Source organism: Pongo abelii, chromosome 13 (assembly GCF_028885655.2).
Source record: "Pongo abelii isolate AG06213 chromosome 13, NHGRI_mPonAbe1-v2.0_pri, whole genome shotgun sequence".
NCBI lineage: Eukaryota > Metazoa > Chordata > Mammalia > Primates > Hominidae > Pongo > Pongo abelii.
The window spans coordinates 19738883-19753831 of record NC_071998.2 but is presented as its reverse complement, the minus strand read 5'-3'; positions in this window follow the sequence as shown (position 1 = coordinate 19753831).

Sequence of the window (14949 nt, the reverse complement as noted above, 5' to 3'; positions counted from 1 at the left end):
TGGGCGCCTGTAATCCCAGCTACTCAGGAGGCTGAGGCAGAGAATTGCTTGAATCCAGGAGGCGGAGGTTGTAGTGAGCCAAGATTGTGCCACTGCACTCCAGCCTGGGCGACAGAGCGAGACTCCATCTCAAAACAAAAAACAAAAAACAAAAAACCCTTTTGCTATTGAGTTGTGTGAGTTTCTTGCATCTTTTAAATATTAATCCCTTATCAGATATGTGGTTTGCAAATGTTTCCTCCCAATCTGTAGGCTGCTGATTCATTTTGTTGATTGTTTCCTTTGTTACGCAGAAGCTTTTTAACTTGATGTAGTTCCACTTGTTTATTTTTGTTTTCATTGCCTATGCTTTTGGTGTGATACCCCAAAAAAAATCATTGCCAAGGCCAGTGTCAAGGAGCTTTTCTTTCGTGTTCTTTTCTAGGAGTTTTACAGCTTTGGGTCTTTCATTTAGGTCTTTGATTCATATTGAGTTGATTTTTGTGTCTGATGTAAGGTCAGGGTCCAATTTTATTATTTTCCATGTGAAAATCCAATTTTCCCAACATCATTTATTGAAAAGACTGTCCTTTCCCCGTTGTGTGTTCTTGGTGCCCATGTCGAAAATTAGTTGACCATATATACTCGGGTTTATTTCTGGGCTCTATTCTTTCCGTTGGTCTATATGTCTGTTTTTATGCCAGAGCCATACTGTTTTGACTTGCTGTACTTTTGAAGCACATGCATTCTGGGGTTCTGTTCCCAGATCTCTTAAATGGAGGAAGTAGAACATGACTCATCCCTGCCTTCCTGGCATCTGGAGGGGGCTCCAGGAAAGTTGTGGCATCCAGTTAGCTGCTTCCACATGAGTCCCAGTCCTGCTGACATGCAAGCCTGTCCCCAGTGTCGCTGAGCCAGCTGTTGTTCTCTCCACATCAGGTACAACTAATCTTAGGAATCTCATTATGGGTCGAGAAATAATCCTCTATATCTAGATTAAAGTCTGTGTTTTGACCATTACCGTGCACTGAGCATTGAGCTGACAGTTTAATTGAGCTGTTTATGCCACTGCCTTGATCTCTTCCCAGAGAATTTACAGCTAATTCCAAGCGTCTCTGTGAATTAAGTGGGCCTCTCCCAACATGCTTTGCCCAGTGTTTGCCTGTTTCAAATCCCACTTGTCCTTGTGTTACCCAATTATGGGCTCTCACTCACAGCTGTCTCTGACCCTGCCACTTACAGCCCACTTCCTCCCTGAGGTAGCCATTAATGATATGGTCCCAGAATGGCCATAACCCAGGATAGCCTCTGTGATACCTACAGCAATAGAAAGGGGGGTGGAGGTGAGGATGGGGTGGAGCAGAGAGGTCATAAATTATGACCTCAGTGACCCCTTTGAAATCACCTCCAGGCAACTGACAGTCACCTCTAGCAAGAGGGTACATGCCTTTAGCAAAGTTAAGTGTAATGGAAGCAAAGAGTTCCAGTCTGGGGTCAAGAATCCTGAGTTCTTACCTGATATCCTCTGTGACCTCTGGGGCTACAGTTTCCCTGTTTGTAAAATGGGAGCTGGCAGATCATTGTTTTCCATTCAGGATAGTAGAGGTGTCTTAGGATAGGGCTGCCATATTTAGAAAAAACAAAACAGTCTGGGCGTGGTGGCTCATGCCTAGCACTTTGGAAAGCCAGGGCAGAGAGGATTGCTTGAGCCCAGGAATTGGAGACCACCCTGGGCAACATAGTGAGACCTGGTCTCTACAAAAAAATAAACAAAATTATGCTGGGTGCTCATGCCTGTAATCCCAGCACTTTGGGAATCTAAGGCAGGCAGATCGTTTGAGGTCAGGAGTTCAAGACCAGCCTGTCCAACATGGTGAAATCCCGTCTTTACTAAAAACACAAAAATTAGCCAGGCGTGGTGGTGGTGGGTATCTGTAACCCCAGCTACTCGGGAGGCTGAGGCAGGAGAATCGCTTGAACCCAGAGGTGGAGGTTGCAGTGAGCCAAGATCGCACCATGCACTCCATCCTGGGTGACGACAGAGCAAGACTCCTTCTAAAAAAAAAATTAAAAAAAAAAATTAGCTGGACATGGTTGTGCAAGCCTGTAGTCCCAGCTATTCAAGAGGCTGAGATGGGAGGATCACTTGAGCCTGGGAGGTTGAGGCTGCAGTGAGACATGATTGTGCCACTGCACTCCAGCTTGGGTGACAGAGGGAGACTCTGTCTCAAAAACAACAACAACAAAGGACATCCATGCAATAGTTGGGACATACTTATAGCTAATTCTTACTTATTTACCAGAAATCCAAGTATAACTGAATGCTCTATATTTTCTCTGGTGACCTTACTCAAGGGGCTGTGTACGCAGGGCCCTGATCTACAGGTGGGTGCTAAGAGAGCAAATGAGTTGAATTGCTTTGCAGCAATGCATCTTAATGGTCAAACTGCCTGCCATCTGGCAAGTGCAGCATAGATTATGGAGGCTGCAAATCCACTGAGTGCAGTGGCTTTTTCAGTCCCAAATGTCTGACTGATAGCCGTCTTGAAGGCCACCACTGGAACCTGGGGCTTACTGGCAATAGGTCAAGTTAAGCCAATAAGAGTCAGAAGTACACAGGGGCATGTAGGGGCAGAAAGGTCTGGGTCAGATAGCCTGAAGGTCTGGCAGAAGGATCTGTGGAGCTTGTAGGCAAGGAGGAAGTGAACGTGGGGAGAAAGGAAATCAGGCCTGGTCAGAGGACACAACAGGTCAGCCAGGTGCCAAGGAGTCCCCATGTTCTAAGGGTGCCAGCAGAGAGAGAATATCTGCGGATATCTGCAGGGCTGGGTGGGCGGTCAGACCTTGAGGCTGTGCTTGCTTTGCTTCAGAAGCAAGTGGTGATAAAGAACACAGTAGTGTTTTTCTGCAACTGAGGAGGACTTAAATACTACGTGCCCACCAACACCTTTAGGTTTTCTTCTATGGGGGTTAGCTTTGGGATTACCAGGTGCCCAGGATGTGTGATCCTCCTCTTCTTGAGAGAGGTCTGGAGAGCAGGCAGCAGGGGCTGTGCATTATTTACTTCTGCCCACCCCGGTGGGTGGCTGAGTGCCTGCCAAGTGTTAGCCCCAGTGACTGTGTATGGGATTGAATCCAACAGACATTCACCGAGTCACAGTTCTTAAATCTCAGTTATTACCTCCAGCCTTAAACCACACCACCACGTGCAAAAGGGCACCTTTACCTTTGTAGAATCATTGCAGACTCTCCTCCTGCTGGCTGTGTCCATCTCTCCCTCCCTCCCACGTCCTCCTGCAGAGCATCCTGTCTGTGCACAGCAGTCCAGATGTTAGACCCACCCAGCTCCTGGACCTGGGCTTTGTACACTGACTGTAACAATTGAAACATAAGACATACCAGGCGCTGTGGCTCATGCCTATAATCTTAGCACTTTGGGAGGCCAAGGTGGGTGGATTGCTTGAGTCCGGGAGTTCGAGACCAGCCTGGGCAACATGGGAAAACCCCATCTCTACAAAAAATACAAAATAAAATATTAGCCAGGCATGGTGGCGTGTGCCTGTGGTCCCAGCTACTTGGGAGGCTGAGATGGGAGGATTGCTTGAGCCCAGGAGGTCGAGGCTGCTGTGAGCCATGATTGTGCCACTGCACTCCAGCCTGGCCTGCAGAGTGAGACCCTGTCTCAAAAAAAAAAAAAAGGACATAAAGGCATTAAACATTGAAACCACCAAGATTAAACTTACCTGGGTTTACTTGTGAGTGAGTTCATGTGCTAGGGTGCCAGGAAAACACCCTAAATCTGAAGAGTTTAATCCAATTTTCCTCATTGTCAAACTAAACTTTGGTGTTCCTGAAAAGATGAAATATTACTTGAAGCCGTGCAGTTGGGAAAGTGGTTGATTTCTTCAGTGTTAAACCTCACCAAAAAATGTTCTGATGCAATTTTCGGCCTCTCACTTTGGCTGTAATATTTAAAGGCAATTTTTAAAAGTCACTTTCCATGCATAATTTTCTCCCACTACACTTTGTTATTTTTTTTTTCTCGAATTGAAATGGTTACCACGCTGCCATCTGAGGCTTTGCTAAGTGGGATGCATTGGTCTTTGCCAGAGCCAAGAAAGAGTTAAAGTTGCAAATGGCCGTCTGTCGTCTTTCTCAGTCTGGGGATGGGGGTGGATACCGCCCAATTGTCTGTCCTTTTCTTCCCCTCCCTAGGGCTGAGTGCGGGATATCAAGTCTCCTAAAATAGCTCAGACCCTATGGGGAGATGCCTGCCCTGAGCAAGAGCTAGCTTGGCATGGAGGATTCTCAGGGTTGGAAGGGAATGTTCCTGGCCAAATGGTCTGATCTCTTGGGCTGGAAGAGAGAGGAAGGAGCTCAGTAACCTTCTAAACCAAACATCCACTAACAAGCTCTTTCAGGGCCCTCAGGGAACCCAGATAACTGCTGTCATCTTCCTTCACCTAAGTGGCATCCGACAGAGCATCCACCCCCACAGAGTCCTCTGAGGCTGCTGGGCACAGTGCAGAGAGGCACTGGCAGATCTGGAGCAGAATCTAAGTGAGCATCTCCTCATTAGGATTTCTGGATCTCTTAGGGTTTACAAGATACTATAGAATCATTGCATATTGCAAATGTCCAAAGGAGAGAACTGTTGGTTTTTGTGGTTTTCCAGAGTCATGGTGAGTGGAGGGGCTTCTTCTGCCCAGGCCTTCGAGCCTACTCTGATCCTTTGTCTTAAGATGCAGACAATGATTGTTTGGGGGCTCTAGACTATGGACCTCCTCACTCGAAGGCTGGGCAGCGTCTCATTTGCACGCTTTGAGTCAGGAGCTGGCGCAGGCCAGAGAGAAGCACTGCTTTCTTCCTAAGCCTCCTGCTTTTATCTTTTTTTTTTTTTTTTTTTTTTTTTGAGATGGAGTTTCACTCTTGTTGCCCAGGCTGGAGTGCAATGGCACGATCTCGGCTCACTGCAACCCCTACCTCCTGGGTTCAAGTGATTCTCCTGCTGCAGCCTCCCGAGTAGCTTGGATTACAGGTGCCCACCACCACACCTGACTAATTTTTGTATATTTAGTAGAGATGGGGTTTCACCATGTTGGCCATGCTTGTCTTGAACTCCTGACCTCAGGTGATCCACCAGCCTTGGCCTTCCAAAGTGCTGGAATTACAGGTGTGAGCCACCGTGCCTGGCCCAGTTTTATCTTTATGTACAAGTCGATTTGTATTTCTGTTTGCTCCTATTGACAGACATTTTTGTGGTGGGTATAGACTTTGCATGTTATTATTGGGCACTCACCACAGGAATTTACTCCTCCAGTGGGCCAGTTTTGCAATAAGGTAGCACATCTCCCACAGCCACAGTGCAGGTCAGGGGCACTCAGACTCGACTGTGCCTCGGAGCCACATAGACATCAGTGTTAGCATGGACACTCCCATGGCCACTCCAGGGAAGCTGACTCAACAGAACTGAGTGGGGCTCAGGAATCTGAGCCACAGCCGATTCTGTTGCCGATGGGCTGAGGATCCCACTTTGAGAAACTGATTAGTGTCTGAGTTCTCATCTGTGATATTAACCAGCAAATTGTGGGTGACAAAATCTGGGATGGAGGCATTTCTGACTTTTGGCTGGTCGATGTCCGCAGCCAAAAGTCTGACATTCAGAGGATCAGCCAGCCTGCATCACAGGTAGGCAGGCAGGCAGGCTGCAGTCAGTGTCCCTGCAGGGGCGTCACGTCTCCATTGTGTGCCCTGCAGGATCCATAGTTTTTCTTATTTATCCCGAGCTAATCTCCCTCAGTGCCCAGTTTAATGGATTCTGCAGATGAAATGGGGATTAGGAAGGAGGAAGGGAAGAGAACAAATATGAACAGTGAGAACACTGTGCTAGATGCTGAGCTCCTGGCTTCACACCGATTGTGTCTGACATCACCCCCACAGAAGCACAGTGGGTTGGCATTACTGCACACTTCTCCAGCTGAGGGCTCAGAGGTCCCACGGCTAGGAAGTGGCAGATGCTTTGTTGCAAACTCAGGCATGTTCAACTTAAAGGCCTTCCTCTTTTTTTCTTTCTCTCTCTTGCAGGGGTGGGGCAATGGATACATTTAAGGTTTTTTCCCTCATTTTTATTTTGAAAAATTTCAGACTATGGAAAGATTGTATGGTAACCCCCCTGGACCCTTTAATTGTTGACATTCTGCCACATCTGCATTCTCTCTGTCTACCTTACCCAGCTACCTAACTAATTTTGCTAATCCATTTGAGAATTACTTGGGAACATTGTATTGATTTACTTCTAAATATTTCAGTTTATCTCCAAGGAACAAGGGCATTTTCCCACAGAACCATAATACAATGATTACACTTGGGAAATTTCACATTAATACATTACCATTTAACAGGTATCTGGCTTATTTTCCCAATTGTTTACAAAATGTTTCTTATAGTATTTTTTTTTTTTTTTTTTGATTCAGGATTCAATCCAGGATCACTTACTGCATTTACTTGTCAAGTCTCTTGAGTCTCTTTTCATCTCAAAGAGTATTTCAGTCTTTTTTGTTTTTTGGTCTTTTATAACACTGATGTTTTTTAAGGAGACCAGGCCAGTTGTTTTACAGAATATCTGTCAGTTTGGATTTGACTGGTCATTCCCTCTTAAGAGCTTCATGTCAGGGGGACAGAGGCTCTACTCTTTTGATTATCTGCCACTGCCTCTTACCAGGTGAGGATGGAGCGTGGCTGTTTATGTTGTTAAAAGGCCCGGAGTGGGAAAAAAAGCAGCCCAGTTTGGTGGGATGAATGTATGCTGTGAAGGGCAGCAGAGAGCTCAAGTTCTGGCTCATGTCCCTGGCTGATTGACCTTGAGCCTGTCAAAGAATATTCCTAGAACCTGGTTTTCTTCTTTGTAAATGTAGATGGTTTTGGCCTTGCAGGATTATAATAAATATAAGTAAAGAACCTAGCAGGTCAACTGATGCATAATTAATCATAACTTTATAAATGGCAGCCACTATTAAGTCCTTAATTACAATATACCAAAATATCCTACTTTTTCTTCCAACACACCTGTCAAATGCACCTTTTTCTGTACTTTCCCATTTCCCCATTCTAGGGCACTTCTATTGCTACTGCCTCCTTTCTGTTGCCCTCATCCTAATCTGTCCCATACATGCTACCATGGGTTGTCCTAAAATGTGGCCCTTGTCATCATATTCATCTGGCTTCCTTTTTCCCCAGCACATCGAGTCTGACTGTCTAGCACTCAGCACCCTTCATGGTCTCACCTCGTCCCCTACCTGAACATTTCTTTGACTATTTGCTCTTGATTTGGCTCCTAGGATTTTCTCCCTGACTTCCCTCATTCCCCATACTCCCACACAAGGTGCATGCATAAATCACCTGGGGTATGGTCACAAACAGAAACCACTCTAGGCTTTCCATGTGGAAAGGGATTTAATGAAGGCAATCAGGTGCTTGGAAAATCTGGACAAACAAAACTCAAAAGACAGACTGGACAAGCCAAGGTCAAGGAAGGCCACTGGTTTTGTCACTAGCTTTCACAGATAGGGAATTTGAAGGAACTCGGAAAACTACTAGGGATGATCTCAGCTGCCTCCAATCCCAAGATCTGAGATTTTCAGGAAAGTACCTAGAAGCTGCTGCAAAATGCCATGTCTGCCTAAGCCCAAATTTACCATTGCCAGAGGAGCAAAAATCTGGCTTCTGCCTTCTTTCTACCTTCTATATCTTGGCAAGTGCTTCTCATGGGTGTTTTTTGATGCAGGACTCTGAAGACAGGGATTCTGGGACATGTAGTCTCCAGGCTTCTAGCTCCTGTGATACAGGGGAGAGAAGAGAAGGGGGGTGCTGGTCAAGGAAAGGCTTTCCTTGGAGACAAGTGGAGAAGACATTTTCTTGCTATTTCTTAGGGTCACAGCTGGAAGGACGTGAAACTTGTTGCCTCAGAAGCCATTATCCCTGACACTTAGAGGAAGCCCCGCTGTGGTAGGAGAGAATGAAGCCCCCAAACAGTGAAAAGCAGAGCAAAAAACAGAGCTGAAAAAGGAGAGAGAGAGAGCACACTGATCATATTGTGCCAGCCCTGGATTTGAAGGCTTACCTTATGCAGTGTTATCCGTGTCCTTCTCAGTTATATCCATCCATACATTTCTTTTTCACTGTAGCTAACTTCAGTTAGATTTCTGTTACTTGCAGCCAAGAGGGTCTTAATGAATAGCAGAAGGGAGAGCATGTAAACATTGCAGAGTCAGAGTGTGGTGTGTGCTTTGCAAAAAGAACTAACAAAGGAATTTGAGCACCTAGAGAAGATAATAAGAAAGAGTTCAGTCGCGCGGTGGCTCATGCCTGTAGTCCCAGCACTTTGGGAGGCCAAGGCGGATAGATCACCTGGGGTCAGGAATTCGAGACCAGTCTGGCCGCCCATCTCTACTGAAAATACAAAAATCAGCTGGGCGTGGTGGTGCACACCTGCAATCCCAGCTACTTGGGAGGCTGAGGCAGGAGAATTGCTTGAACCTGGGAGGTGGAGGTTGCAGTGAGCCAAAATTGCACCACTGCACTCCAGCCTGCATGACAGGAGTGAGACTCCATCTCAAAAAAAAAAAAAAAAAAAAAAAAGAGTTCATCTTCGTTTTATCTTTTTCCTTGGAAATATTGTTTAAACCATAATTCTACCTTAGTTATTACTTATTTTTAATTTATTTTATTTTATTTTTTGAGGCAGGGTCTCACTTTGTTGCCCAGGCTGCAGTGCAGTGGTACGATCTTGCCTCACTGCAGCTTTGACTTCCCCAGGCTGAAGCGATCCTCCTGCCTCAGCCCCCAAAGTAGCTGGGACCACAGGTGCACGCCACCACGCCCGGCTAATTTTTTGTATCTTTGGTGTAGACAGGGTTTCCCCATGTTGCCCAGGCTGTTAGTTATTGCTTCTCATGGGTTTTGTTTTCTTCCAGAATTCTCTTCTTCCTTTCCTTCTGTTTTCAAAAGACTTCCTGTCTCCTGAAGACCAATTTGATTATTTTCTCTCTGGGACCTCCACAGCTACATTACCCCATTTCTTAATTCTTGAAATTCTTGGCACAGTCTAATTTGAACCACAAATTATTAAATTTTTGGTGAGTGCTTCAGCTGCCCTTTATTGGCTGTAACTTCCTGCCATGGACTACTGCATTCTCATCCACAGATTGATCGCCTTTGATTGGTGCTCAAGAATCCTTGGGAGTTGATGGACTGATGAATCAAACGGGGAGTCTGAGGCTGCCATGGGCAATTAAATGGGAGAGCAGGAGTGGAGAAGAGTAGTGCTGCCCAAGTAACAGTCATCCAGGAATAAGGAAGCCTTTCCAGAAAGAATAATCAAGCTGGCTCAAATGCACTTGGCACACATGGGGTGGACCCTGAGTCCCAGGTGGTGTACCTCTCCTAGTGGCCACAAGGGGGCGAGAGAGGGCATGGTCCAGGTGCCAAAATATTGCTGTGGCTGTGGGGTCAGCCAGCTGGCTGTTCCGCTAGTTGAGCCCTGGCTGGAAAGGGGATCTTGGCCTAGGTGATTTGCACAGGATAAAGTGGGCCTCCAACCAGAAGGCCTAGGAAGCAGCATGCCTGGACCAAGGTTAGGAAAGCCCAAGGATGAACAGACGGATGGCAAACATTGATAAACATCTAAGAATATGAGCTAGAATCTCCAAAATTAAACCAGCAAGTGAATGTCCACTGACCCACATATTCTGCTAAGGATGGGGGATGACTCAGTGTCCTGGAGAAGGAAGCAGGAAGCCCAGGCATAGTACAGTGGCAAGGACTGAGTCTGGGAGGCAGGGGTCTGGAGTCTGATCTCTAACCTTGTAGTCCCTCAATCCTGTGTATATGGCCCCTGATGAAAGCTTGTACCGTGTGTCCTTAGGTGATGGCCTCTCCCTCTCTGAGCCTCAGGTGTCTCATCTTACCAAATAAGTTTGATGTCTGGAGACTGAGAGACCAGCCCCACCCTTGCACTGGGCACCATGATGACCAGGGTTCCTTTCAGTTTCAGTGGTCTCTGAGTGACATGAACAAAACAGTAAGTTGGCTGCAAAGACCATGTCTTTCTCACTTCTGCCTGTGTACACCTGCTCTCTTTACAACTTTTGAGGAGGCCCTGGTCCTGTGGGACCAGGATTGTTCAAAGACCTTTGTAGAAGCTGAGCAGTCTAATTTCTAGATGCACTGACCCGTGACATAGCACACACCAAAATGCCCCCACATCCCACTGGAAATGCAATTCATTTTCTCTAAAATAGTTTTTGGGGGAATTTTAATAATTTTGCTTTGAGGATTATTTTGCTAATTTTATTTTCAATGGCTATGGTTTCTTAGAAATCATTGTGCATAGTTAGGAATTCCTGGAAGTGAAAGAATCGGCTAATTGCTTTCAAATATAAATTTACAGATACTAAGTATAACGATATATAGAGTTGATGTAACAGAATTTCAGGGCATTTCATTACATTTTGACTGTGGAAATTTCATTTTGTAACTTGGAGTCAATGAGAATTTTTGTAGTGCATGAAACATTTTTTGAGGCTCTTGAGAAGCTCATAGGTCCTCTGTCCTCTGTCTGTGGCACCTGATGGGAAAAATCCTCCTGCTTGAGGCAGCTGAGTTGAAGTGGGAGGTCATTTCTTACCATTATTAGTTTTTGTCTCATGTTTTCTGGCCTGAGAGCCTGTGCAAGCTTTGAGTGTATCAACAAGTAAAGAGCACCCCCTTTCACTTTCCTTTAATCTCAGAAACTTCATTTCAACATCTATCTTTCAGCTAAGCCGTCATATAGGCTGGCAGAGTCCCCCCAGCCCCAGGGATTTTTCTAAAGCCTGTCTCTCCCCAGTGCTCTCAGGCATACCGCAGCCAAGCCAGACATCATCCCCATTGTCAGGGTTCCACAGAAATAGATATCCCACAAAGGGCACTATCTCGCCTGAGAATTTGTTTTCTCTTGCTGATAATTCCTCTCCATAAACATTTTTGAGAAAGATGAATAGGTGTACCTTTCTGGAACAGTGAATGGATGCTGGGGCGTGAAATGACTCTGCATGGCATGTTTTATGGAAGAGGGGAGGGTCCTGAGGACTGCCTTTCATGTCCTCAGCCTCTGACTTGGTTGCAGATTGCCCGGCCTACTCTTCTGTAGGTGAAGGTTTAACAGCTGCTTCTCTCACTGCTGATAACCTCTGGAAGGCCCAGCCTGGGTGGAAGCCAAACACACCCCAAGAGTTGGCACAAAAATGCCACCAGCCTGTAGCAGCTCTGGGCCCACCCTGAAGACCTGGTTCTCTCATTGTACCTCACAGCCAGTGCTGTAGGCTTCAGACACTCCATTCTGCTGGATACCCCCCTGCCTGCCCCTCTTCCCAACAGCCATGAAGGGAATGAATTCCTTCCCATCGTGATGTTAATGAATCTCAAAGGGGAGAGAAAAAGAGATAAGATCTCAGAAATAAAGACGCCAACATAAAAACGGAAGACACAGTGACCTTCAACAGGATGAACAAATGTGAGATTTTTCCATTCATCTCTGCCTGGGGGATGGGAACGGTGACTGTTAATAACAAAGTGACACCAAGTGATTTGCTGACAGTTCATAAAGGTCCCTGTGAAGCCCAGAGTCAAGAATGCCAAATGACTCATGAAGGTAGCAAACCAGAAATGGGGTGAGGGGGGAACCCTGAACTGCGACCTAGGTCACAGGTTTCAAAGCAGGTTTATTCTCACCCCAGGGTAGGGCTGCCAGAGTTAGCAAATAAAAATGTAGGATGCACAGTTATATTATATTTGAGTTTTAGGTAAGCAATTTATATATATATATATATTTGGGACACATTTGTACTGAAAATGTGTTTATTTGAAATTTAAACTTGGCATCCTGTATTTTCTCTGGCAACCCTAACCCAGGGGCATAGCACTTCTCATTTCCCGAGTACGTACACATGTCCAGGCTCAACTTCCACCAGGAAGAGGCTCCCTCCAGCTCTTTATATCTTACAGTTTCTTGAATCTGACACTGACTTATAGGTCCAGCTTACAGGCCACGTTTTTGAGAAGACGTTCCCCCAACAAATCATTTCTTCCTTTCTCTCTGCCCTCTTGCCCACTGTGTTTTGCTTATTTTCCTATTTTGGTTTACATTTAGTTGCATGTAAGTCTGTTTCCCACACTAGATTGGGAGCAAATCAAGGGCAAAGACTGTATCTAGATTCTTTTTCTTCATTGCCCTCAATAAGGTTTCACCCATGCCTGACATGCATACTTTGTGAATGTTTGCTGATTGAGTGAGTGAATGATCAGAGCTAACATGCTTTGAGTGCTGACTATGTGCCAGGCATGGATTTAAGTCCTTTAATGTTCTAGTAACACTTTGAGGTAAGCGTCATTTTAATTTCCATTTTAGGGATGGAGAAATGGAGGCACAGAGAAGTAACTTGCTTAAGGTCAAGGGCAGAGCTGGGACTTGAACTCAGGCAGTGTGGCTGCAGAGTCTGTGCTCTTAACCTCTGTAATAGATCAAATGGATGAATGAATGAACAGAAGAATGAGTGGTCGAATAAATGAAAAAATTCATGAGCAGAGGTGGCAAATGGTAGTAAGATCAGGGAGACACAAGAGGTAGGAGCCCAGGTAAGCAATAGGACATCAGAGGCTGGAGGAATCAGAGTGAAACCAAGAAGACAAGCTGAGTGACCTGAACATGAGAGGCAGCCCAGCACCAGAAAGGGCTGATCTCTGGTTCCTCTTTCTGCTTTGGAAATCAATCCTTGGGCCCCAACTGATCTATGACTCTGCTGGGGCCTGACTGTAGCTCTCTTTCTAGCTTTCTGTCCCTCAGCCCTCCACTTCCCAGAGCGGACTCCAACCCCTCTTCTCTTAAAAGGCTCAGACCTGCTGAGCTCTGAGGCCAACCCTGTCTTTCCTTGGGGGTGCTCACTTAGGAGTTACAGGGCATCCACAGGAAGTCAGCTTGGTGTCAGGGCCCTCCCTGTTCTTGGGCCTTGGCCACTCCATGTCTAGTGGACCTCTGTCTGGCTCCTGCTGTAGGTGTCACATTGAAGGAAGCAATGGGATCTACAGAGGGTGACCACAGACTGCCTGCTAATCAGATCACTGCCAGGGTTATTATAGAAATGCATTTAAGCCCATGGAAACAGACAATGGCCTGCTTATGTCTTCAACCTATTCTTTTTATTTATAAAGTTGTGGTTTAAAAAACCCCACATAACATAAAATTGACCATCTTACCATTTTTCTTTCCTTTTTTTTTTTTTTTTTTGGAGAAGGGATCTCTCTGTCACTCAGGCTGGAGGGCAGTGGTGACCTCAGCTCATTGCTACCTCTGCCTCCCAGGCTCAAGCAGTCCTCCACCTCAGCCTCCTGAGTAGCTGGGACCAGAGGCCTGTGCCACCATGCCCAGCTAAATTCTTGTATTTTTGGTAGAGACAGGGTTTTGCCATATTGGCCAGGCTGGTCTCAAACACCTGGACTCAAGCAATCCACCTGCCTTGGCCTCCCAAAGTGCTGGGATTATAGGCGTGAGAAACCATGCCCGGCTGTTTTAACGTTTTTATGTGTACAGTTGAGTCATGTTAAATATATTCACGTTGTTGTGAAGCAGAGCTCCAGAAGGCTTTTGTCTTGCAAAACTGAAACCTATACCCATTAAACAATAACTACTCTCACTCCTCCCTCCAGCCCCTGGTAACTACCGCTCTGCTTTCTGTTTCTATGAATTCGATGACTTTAGATACCTCATATAAGTGGAATCATGCAGTATATGTATTTTTGTGACTGGCTTATTTCTTACTGTAATGTAGTCAAGGTTCATCCATGTGTAGCATGTATCAGAATTTCATTCCTCTTTAAGGGTGAATAATATTCTGTAATATGGATATGCATTGTCTTCATCCATTCCTCTGTCAATGTCGAGTTGTTCCCATCTCTTGGCTATCGTGAATAATGCTGCAGTAAACATGGGTGTGTGCAAATATCTCTTGAGACCCTTGCTTTCAATTCTTTTGGAAATATTCCCTGAGGAGAAATTGCTGGAGCATATGTTAGTTCTATTTTTAATTTTCTGAGGAGCTACCATGCTATCTTCCACAGCAGTTGTATACAATCATATGTTCCCTCCAACAGAGCACAAGGCTTCCAATTTCTTCCTATCTTCACCAACACTTGTTGTTTTCTGTTTTCTTGGTAGTATCTATTCTAATGGGTGTGCCTGTGTTTCTGTACTGCCTTAGAACATTTTTAAATTATTTATTAGAACTGAGCAATGGGAAAAGTATCACATCATTTTATGGGCAGATAACCTGATAACCTAGAGCCACAGAGAACAATCATAACTTTGCCAATGACCTCGTGACTGTGGGCAAGTTGTGCGATCTCTTGAGTTCTCATCTGCTCACTTTAAGGACAAGGCCTTCTCAATGATACAACCTTCTCCCTCCTTTCCCCTGACATTTTCACCAGGAAAAGGTGGGAAGTGAGAGATGGGAAATGACTTGTGAGACTGGGGTCTTAATCTCAGCAGCCATCACCCCGAGTATATATTTTTCTTTTCTCTATAAGAATAACTCATGCTTATTTTTGAACATGTAGAAAGCTCACAAAAGCATTAGAAGTGAGGAAATATGTATCTACCCTTCGATCACCCAGAGGCAACACCTGATAACATTTTGCTCTGTTTCTTGTAATCTTTTTCTAAGTGAGGCAAACTTCTTTAATCTTTGAGAGTCCCTCTTTTTCTAAAGAAGAGCTACTTCTTTTCACAGCAGTCTGTAGCAAAGTTAACTGAGCTCTCAATTTCTTAAATATATCTTTCTTTGTGCTAGTTCATTTCTTAGATGTGTCACTTTGAGTGAAAAGCAATTAATTACAGTGGAAACACTGCTAGGAGACATCTTATGAAATTCTGTTAAT